This window comes from Priapulus caudatus, unplaced genomic scaffold (assembly GCF_000485595.1).
Source record: "Priapulus caudatus unplaced genomic scaffold, Priapulus_caudatus-5.0.1 Scaffold1598, whole genome shotgun sequence".
NCBI classification, from domain to species: domain Eukaryota; kingdom Metazoa; phylum Priapulida; class Priapulimorpha; order Priapulimorphida; family Priapulidae; genus Priapulus; species Priapulus caudatus.
Window position 1 is genome coordinate 25,715 of NW_014578659.1, and position 9,612 is coordinate 35,326.

The following is a 9,612-nucleotide window of genomic DNA, read 5'->3' on the forward strand; positions in this document are numbered from 1 at the left end:
ATGCATGTATGTATGTATGTATGTATGTATGTATGTATGTATGTATGTATGTATGTATGTATGTATGTATGGTCCCCGCTGCACATACCAGTCAGTACAAAATCTGGCCACGTTAGTGTGTTAGCGCATGCGCAATATCTCACCAGAAGAGTTATATTTTGTGATGAATATGCATCTAATATGGTTAGGGGGTATCTCAGCATAAATATATGTAATAAATTGTTATCAGTAGACCTGTGTATATAATTAGGAGAGCGCCCTAGCCTGTAGGATTCAAATTCATAATTCCGCCACTGCCGTCCTTTCCCTTGCCTCCCTTGTTCCTCGCTCAGCATCCTTCTTCTACCGCGCCTCAGCTATCTTAATTCCCTGCCGTCTTTCCTCAGTCTGCCGTCACCCCTCTTTTAGCAAGCTACATATTATCAGGAGTTAATAAAAGACAACTCTTAAGGAGTTAATAAGGAGTTAATAAAAGACAGGAGTTAATGAAAGACAACAAGTTAATAATTTGTCTTTTATTAACTCCTGATATTATGCAGTCTTTCTCAGCCCGAGCTGCACAACTCGTCGCTCAACAGTCGGCATTATAAGAGATGTCGTTATAAGGTTCCATATACATACACGCATGCACACGCACACACACACACACACACACACACACACACAACACACACACACAGCACACACACACACACACACACCAACACACACAACAATCACACACAACACAGGGCACACACACCACACACACACACACACCACACACACCAGCACACACAAACATGCACACACACGCACATCACATCCGCACTAAAATCAGATAACAACGCACGCGGCGCCGCGCCGCACACGCCAGCACGTTACAAATACACGCACACACATCGACACAAGTCATATAAACGTAACGCACCGCCCCGCCGCACGTACCACCGCACGCACGTACATACAGCGCACACACATCTCACAAGTCAGATAAACAGTACGCCCGCCACGCGCCCGCACGCACGTCCGCGGCGCACTGTACGCGCACGCACGTCCGCGCGCACTGTACGCATATCTACGTAACATTGTTCCATAATAACTGCGAACATAATGACGCCAGCAATCGCTTTACTTCCCTGATAGCGCGAGCAGCGAGGTTCTATAGCTGGCTGGAGAACAACACAACTCGGATACGCTAATACAGAATCTGAATAGAGAGAGGCGACATCGCGCAAACCTGCCCCACAGCCACATGCATTTGGAGCGTTTCAATAAAATATAATGCTAAATAAATACGAAATCTATTTACTACCAAAGTTTCTCTACTCTCTTTCGCTTATTATTGCCGACAATTTCCTGTAAATGCCATGCAAATGCTTCTCTGCAACACACATATGTACACCGCACGCACGCTGCCGCACACGGACACACATATATATGTATACATATATATATAAACATTAATTTTTGATTAAAACTATATCATATATGTATAAATGGTAGTTGCCCCTTGTGTAAGCGGCACAGGTTATGGTTCTGACGAGTTATTCATGAACGCGTGTGAGAGTACATTGAGAGCGAATATTGTAATATAATAATTATGATCACTAGACGGCGCCCTAGTGCAAGAATCAACAAACGCGTATCGTAGGCCCTACAGCCAGCGTCGAGCGATCGTGAGTGAGTAACTGAGTGTCCATGATGGAAGTCAACAAATTGTCAGCGAAGCAAGTCTCCGTGTAAGTAGTGATGCATAGTGACATTCACACCGATTTACGATGGTTTACAGACTCGCTGGGGGACTGGTGGTATGTTATGATCGCTGCTAGTATGGTGATAGCTGCATCAAACACTCAGGACAGTAGTCAGTGACGTTTAACATTGCAGCCGTCGTTAGTACTAATCTCAGTTTAAAGTAGTAACAACGCATGTTTTAGTGTAAATAATGACTGGAACTAAGAAATAATTGATCGTTAGAATGAGATGTGCACGTACATGTACGATACATCATGTGTCATTGTTCATTATCTAAGTCATGATGTATGCCAGCATGGCTCTCAGTTAGGCTGAGAGGGTCTATGTCCCCCCGGGTACTATCGGAGACGGAGGGTACCCTGGGTACGGTTCGATATATCGGAACGTACCCTTGTACTATCTAATATGCCGGACCGTACATCGCCTACTCCACTAACGAGTCTAGGGAGTCGCTAGCCACAAGTTCCCTTCTCGCGTAACACTACGTTGACACGTTCCTACGACGTGTGACAGTCGGAGAGCCTGGTCGGTTTTGGGAGTCGCCTACGCCTACTTCCTAACCCTAACCCTAACCCTAACCCTAACCCTAACCATATCATATAGTTACCATGCAGGATATGTTCCGATATATCGAACCCTACCCAGGGTACAGTCCGGCAGTACCCTGGGGGACATAGACCCTATGAGCCTCATGCAGTTAGCCTTATCTGCACTGCACTGTGTTGTTCTGTGAAGGCTATAGTAACTAAAGCAGCATGGGCTACAACATACGATGACAATAAACCACTCAATTATGAATTTATTGGCAAAGTGATCATCTTGCTCGAATGAGTGATCAATGACATTACACGATTTACTAGATACAGTAATGTAACCCAACAAGAGTTGTTGGGTCACATTATTGTATATAGTGATTTACATGTCTTTAAACTAGAATGTAGAAGCAGTTATGTGTGCATCTGCATACACGATACAGCGATCTATGGGAGTTTTAGATAATGTGTATTTAGATGGGGCCATGGGCAAGGCACAGTTCAGTCAGATGAAAATGTGCTTTGTTCTGTGCAACTATTACATTTCCAGGCGATCATATTTAAACGTAGTTAATACAACCATCATATATTCACCAGCTGCATGTGTTACCATATATATGTGCATGTCAAACATTTCAGCAGTGCACATCCCTAATTAGTAATTGCACGCATGTACACGTGAGTCACATGTCCTCCCCCCCTCCCCCGACCTGCCTCGAAAGTGGCACGCTCCAATTCTCATTGGCTTAGGCCGCTGGGGGCGCTTCGTACATGTACGTGCGTGTACGGCTGCCCTGTGTGCTCTCCCGAGTCTGTGTCTACGCCTGCCATTCAGTCGGGTTTGCGCGTGCGATCGGGCAAACCCTAGCGACAAGTCGAACACAGGCTATACCGTCGCCCAGCGCCGATTCGCAGCTCGTGGGAATAACTTACGGTGAACACTGCTCTGCGTTTTGCGCAGATTCTGACGGCTTGAGCGGACGGACGGACACGAGCGGCGAGCGCGGAGACAACACTAGAGAACGAGAGAGAGAACGAGAGAGACTGCGATCGATGGAAGAGGGTGGGCAACAGAGCAGGGTACCTACGCTGCCGCCGCCGCCGCCGCCACGCGCAATTGTTGTGTGATCGAGGGAGTGGGTGGTTCCCGCGAGCAACAAAGAAAGAGAGGAGGGGAAGAGAAAGAGGGGACGTTTCGGCGCTTCGGTCGAACATGGATTGGTATGTTTCAGTGTGTTGCCACGGCAACGTTATCGGCGTCAGATTAGCCTTCAGGTGTGGGCATTGTATGTGTGTGCATTGGGGTAGCTGGGAGAATCAGTATCGGTAGATCTATAGACGATGAATAAATCTGATCGCACATGAAGATTGATCGTTTGTTATCAAATCGTTATATACATGCTTGACTATATTATGCACTATGTGTTATATATATATATATATAACGTGTTAGGTAGTATCGTGGGCTCTTGCTTCGGTCCTGACAGTTATGTACGTACGCGCTAGCCAACTTGTACGTGTATTTGTAAAAAATAAATGTGCTTACGTGATATTATACGCAACTTTGTAAGTTTTTTTATGTATATCTTTGAGAGAAATTGACGGGAGGTGAGAAAGGGACTAGAACGGTAGATGTGTTGCCTCATACAGTATTTGCGTGTGCGTGTCTAGTCGTGCGTGTATTGATTGATTGTCCGAGTGTATTGGGAATAATCAGCGTAAAAAACAGCGTTGGCACGTCTGTGCGAACGATATTACAGTATACCAGAGTCCATTAAAACTATTAGGGCTAATAAATTGGTCTAAGCATTATTTCTACAGACATGCGACCTTATTTCCTTTTGTAACAGTCAAAATACAGTAATCCGAAGAAACCGAGGAGAAGGATTGCAATATCTTATAAACAACTTTTAGAATCAGTTATAATATAGATTAATTTGTCCATAGTTCGGTTAAATAGCAGTTAGGTATAAATATAATTGCATTATATAAATATAGTTGCTTTTGTGATTAGCCCTCGGTCTGTAACGTGCTAAATAAATCGGCAAAAGCTCAACTTTGTCAGGGTGGTAGCACAATCGCGGGGTGTCATGTCAGCGCCCAAAAATGAAGATTTCGAAACTAATTGTTGTTTTATGACAAATGTGAATGCATGATTATAGAAATTTGTAGGCATATACTATTACTTATGCAATTACTATAATAATATACCGTAAAATTCTAGGGTGTAGTATCCTTTTATAACCCCATTATCAAAATATAGCATCGTTGCGCCATCTTTCGGTAATAATAACTTAAAGAAACAAAATTGAACAAGTAAACAGGTATATTTTCCTTTTACTAGTTATTACTTCTGAATACTAGGTTAGGCGTGCAAAATCGTAAAGAGGAAATTAATAATTACGCAAAGAGTAGCAGATATTGCTACAACTACGCTCGTATCATATAAGTGTATATTCTTACCCTCGGATATAGACATCCTCAACCTCCACCTAGCTAGAGGTTTGACCGAGCGGCAAGAGATTTACAGATTATTAGGAACAATTATAATTATAATAAAAAAAATAGTCAGCAAAGGTCCAGGATGGGTGTGGGTAAGTTTCATGCTCGTGGGAGCGATCGCTTGGCGAAAAAGCCTACGGCAAGGTCTGCTTAGTTTGTTTTTACCAGGAGCGTATAATGACAATTTGTCATTATACGCTCCTGTTTTTACGTATAGCATTTATAGGGCTGAACATTTTTGCTTCGCACTGGCGTTGAAATGTCACGTAGGTATCCACGAAGTTTGTGCCCTGACGCACGCACGCACGCACATGCACATACGCGCGCACACACACGCGCACATACGCACACACGCGCACACGCAGGGAAGCACACAGACGCGCGCGCACGCACGCACGCACACGCGCACACACACACTCACATGCATACACTCTCTCTCTCTTCCCCCTTTCTCGAGCCTTTCGCTCTCTCTCTCTCTCTCTCTCTCTCTCTCTCTCTCTCTCTCTCTCTCTCTCTAACACACGCATACACACACGCACGCGCGCGCACGCACGCACACACACACACGAACTTTATTTTACCATAGTTGTTTTATGTTGCATTTACAGTATGTTCTGACAGTTCTTTTGCTAATAACATACTGTCATGATTACTTTAACCACCTATACGTACACATCCGGCCACCTGCACAGGCTGAACACCTATCTGAGCCAACTGTCGGTATTGGGTGTGTGCGTGCGCGTGCGTGTGCGTGTGTGTGTGTGTGTGTGCATGTAAATATATATGATATGAGTAGGATATACATGTTTGTCATAAAAGATTACATGATGTTTAGTAAAATTGTACTTTTCATGCTCAAGGCTTACAGCTACTACTATGCTTACCTTCATTTATGAACTTCTTGTAACGAAGTAAGAATTAGTACGCTCATATATGCACTACTTTGTAATGCCATATGATGTAATCAAACTGTTTATGCCATTTACCTGTTTGTACCATCACTGAACTATGTTACCATCACAGTGTTGTAGATATTCTGTATAACGTATAATATAATGTAATGTACATAATATTATTATGTGTTTCTGGAAATAAAAGACATTATAAAAAAAAAACTGTCGGGATTGGTCTGAAACCTTACCGTGGATAACTCGCGAACGAAGCAGTAGATATACAAGTATGTTATATGAAATATATTATATAATACATATACAATTATATAATACATATACAAGCATATAATATAATATTATTATATTATATAATGCTTGTATATGTGTATATACAAGCACACAGTCGATAAAATGTATTAATTAATTAATTAATCATGGATGTACCTATTTAAAGTTATTAGTTTGCCTTCATACCGTCTAAATAAATGTTTCATAAGAAAAAGGGAAAGAAAAGGGAAGGAAAGGGGTTGGGGTCGGTATTGAAAGGATTGTAAGGTGGCTCGCTATAGACCTATTTAGTCTGCGTTGACTTAAGATTTCTTTAGAAACCAAGGACAGACAGAGAATTAACTTTGCTATCCGTACACGTACATTTTAACATAAGGTTCAGTAGACTCACAACCGCCAAATGAGCAAGCCCTGGGGGTGCTTGGCAAAATACTGCTGAGAAACATTGGGATAGAGCAAGCGACTCAGACTGCGCGCTTTGTCGCAACGTGTCGCGCACCGTAGACACCCTATAATACCAGGAGTGTCATAATATAAACTACAGTCCATATTATGACACACCTAATAATATCTGTCTACGGTGCAGACACACCTGGTAGCATGCACAGATTCAATGGGTGGAGAGCAACCAGCGCGCGCCCCTCTATTTTTGCCGAGCAGAAATTTCCTCTCGAAAATTTGTTTGCCTTCCTAAATAAGCGTGATTTTTTTTAGAACAAACTGCTTTCAGATACATATGCTAACACTAACACTTATCCGCGAAACACTACCGATCAACTTATAATCCGAACCACTATATATAAGAACCATTTATTACAAAACACTATCTATGGTGGGTCCGGAACTCGAGTGGGAAAAAAAATTTCGCAGTCCGGACCCCCCCCCCCCTACTCGCGCAGAAAACGCCATCTGAGGGCGGTCTAATTATCAAATTTTTTATATAAACCCAGACCCCCCCTTCGCGTGCTCGCTACTTCGTGTCCCCCCACATTTCTAAATGGATTTGCGCGGCCTGGTTCTTGAGCCGGTTATTCATTAGACACGCGTGTGAGAGTACATTGAAGCGAATAGTGCTAATACTATGATCACTCAACGCGCCTAGCTGCAAGAATCAAGCAAACGCGTATCGTACAGCCAGCGTCGAGCCACAGTGCCGTCGAAGCGATTCGTGAGCTGAGTAACTGAGTGTTCCATGATGCGACGTCAACAAAATTGTCAGCGCAAGAAAGTCTGCCGTGTAAAGTAGGATGGCATGTGACATTCACACCATTTATCGATGGTTTACAGACTGGCTGGGCGGACTGGTGGTAGTTTATGATCGCTGCGCTAGTAATGGTGATAGCAGCATAAACACGCAGGACAGTAGTCAGTGAAACGTTTAACATTGCAGCCGTCGTTAGTACCTAATCTCAGTTTAAAGTAGTAACAAGCGGCATGTTTCTAGTGTAAATAATGACTGCGAACAAGAAAATCATTTGATCGTTTAGCAATTGAGATTGTTGCACGCTACATGTACGATACATCATTTGTGTCATTGTTCATTATCTAAAGTCATGATGTATGCCAGCATGCTCTCAGTAGCGCTGAGAGGGTCTATGCTCCCCCAGGGTAAGCTATCGAGGAGCGGAGGTACCCTGGGTACGCGTCGATATATCGGAACTACCCTTGTACATATCTAATATGCCGGACTCGTACATCGCCACTCCACTAACGATGTCTAGGGGGAGTCGCTAGCCACAAGTTCCCTTCTCGCGTAAGCACTACGTTGACACGTTCCTACGACAGTGCTGACAGGCGAGAGCCTGCGTCGTTTTGAGGAGTCGCCTACGCCTACTCCCTACCCTAACCCTAGCCTAACCCTAACCATATCACTAATAGTTACATGCCAGGAATATGCTTCCGATATATCGAACCCTACCAGCGGTTCAGCTCGCAGTACCCTGGGCCGACATAGACCCTATGAGCCTCACTGCACGTTAGCCTTATCTGCACTGACTGTGCTTGTTCTGTGAAGGCTATATAACTGAAAGCAGCATGGCTACAACATACAATGGACAATAAACCACTGCGATTATGAATTTATTGCAAAGTGGTATCATCTTTGCTCGAATGGTGCATCAAATGACATCACACGATTTAGCTAGACTAGCTGTAATGTAACCCAACAAGAGTTGTTGGCGCTCACATATTGGTATATGAGTGATTTTACATGTCTCTAAACTAGAATGTAGAAGCAGTTATGTGTTGGCATCTGCAATACACGATACAGCGATCTAATGGGAGTTTTAGATAATGTGCTATCCTAGATGGGGCACTAGGCAATGGCACAGTTTCAGTCAGATAAAATGTGCTTTGTTCATGTGCAAGCTATTACATTTCGAGGCGATCATGATTTAATGAGTTAATACACACCATCTATATTCAGGCAGCTGCATGTGTTACCGCTATATATATGGCCATGTCAAAACATCTTCAGCAGTGGCACATCCCCTAATTAGTAATTTGCCCACGCATGTACACGTGAGTCACATGCTCCTTCCCACCCTCCCAGACCTGCCTCGAAAGTGCGCCCACGCTGCGGCAATTCATCATTGGCTTAGGACGCGGGGGGCGCGTCGTACATGTACGTGCGTAGCTACGGGCTGCCCCTGTTGCTCTCCGAGTCCGTGTCTACGCCTGCCATTTCAGATCGGGTTTGCGACGTGGCGATCGGGCAAACCCTAAGCCGACAAGTCCAAACACAGAGGCTATACCACCGCCGGCTGGCGCCGATTCGCAGCTCGTGGAATAACTTACGGTGAACACCTGGCTCTCTGCGTTTTGCCGCAGATGCTGACGGCTTGAGGGCGACGGACTGGACACGAGCCGGCCGAGCCAGCGGAGACAACACTAAGAACAGAGAGAGAGTAACGAGAGAGACTGCCGATCGATGGAAGAGGCGTGGGCCACCTACAGAGGCCATAAAGGGATACCTACGCTGCCGCCGCCGCCGCGCCTGACACGCCGCAATTGTTTGTGTGATCGAGGGGAGCTGGGTGGTTGCCCGCGAGGCAACAAGAAGAGAGAGCGGGGAAAAGGAAAGATGGCGACGTTTCGGGCGCTTCGCGTCGACATCGATTGGTTATGTTTCAGTGTGTTTGCCACGGCAACGTTACGTGTGCGATTAGCCCTTCAGCGTTGTGGGCATTGTATTGTGCTTGCATTGGCTGTAGCTGCGAGAATCAGCATCGCTAGATCTATAGACGATGAATAAACTCTGATCGGCACTGGCCATCACTCATGCACGCAACATGCACAAGCACGCAACACACATTTTAATGTAAGATATGATGGGTATTTTAATTTTCCCTGTAAAATTCTCTGCCTGTAGCTTGCTATACATACATACACATGCACACAGGACAATATATTCAGAAACCATATTAAAAGGCATATTCTCACACTTTTTGCCACGGTATTGGCTCTAATGAAATTAAAGTTTATGACGAATGAATCGCTATCAATCACTTGTTTTATTTATAGAGGAGATATATCTCTATGCCTCAAGCGCAAAAATTTCATGAAATTTCCACACCTAATTATGGTTACACAAAAATTTTGAATTTTTGTCGTAAAAAATGGTATTTGATATTCTCAATTACCAGGAAGAGTGCAAAAGG

The 9,612-nt window shown here is 44.2% G+C and overlaps 1 protein-coding gene across 1 annotated transcript in view; it reads left to right on the plus strand.

Annotated features, from left to right (window-relative positions):
* Positions 1–3,203: 3,203 nt before the first annotated feature.
* LOC106817113 overlaps positions 3,204–9,612 on the plus strand; it is a gene marked incomplete at its 3' end in the record, with an annotated part of 30,790 nt that continues 24,381 nt past the window's right edge. Inside the window, exon 1 of the mRNA XM_014821763.1 lies at positions 3,204–3,491. The remainder of the gene's footprint in view (positions 3,492–9,612) is intronic.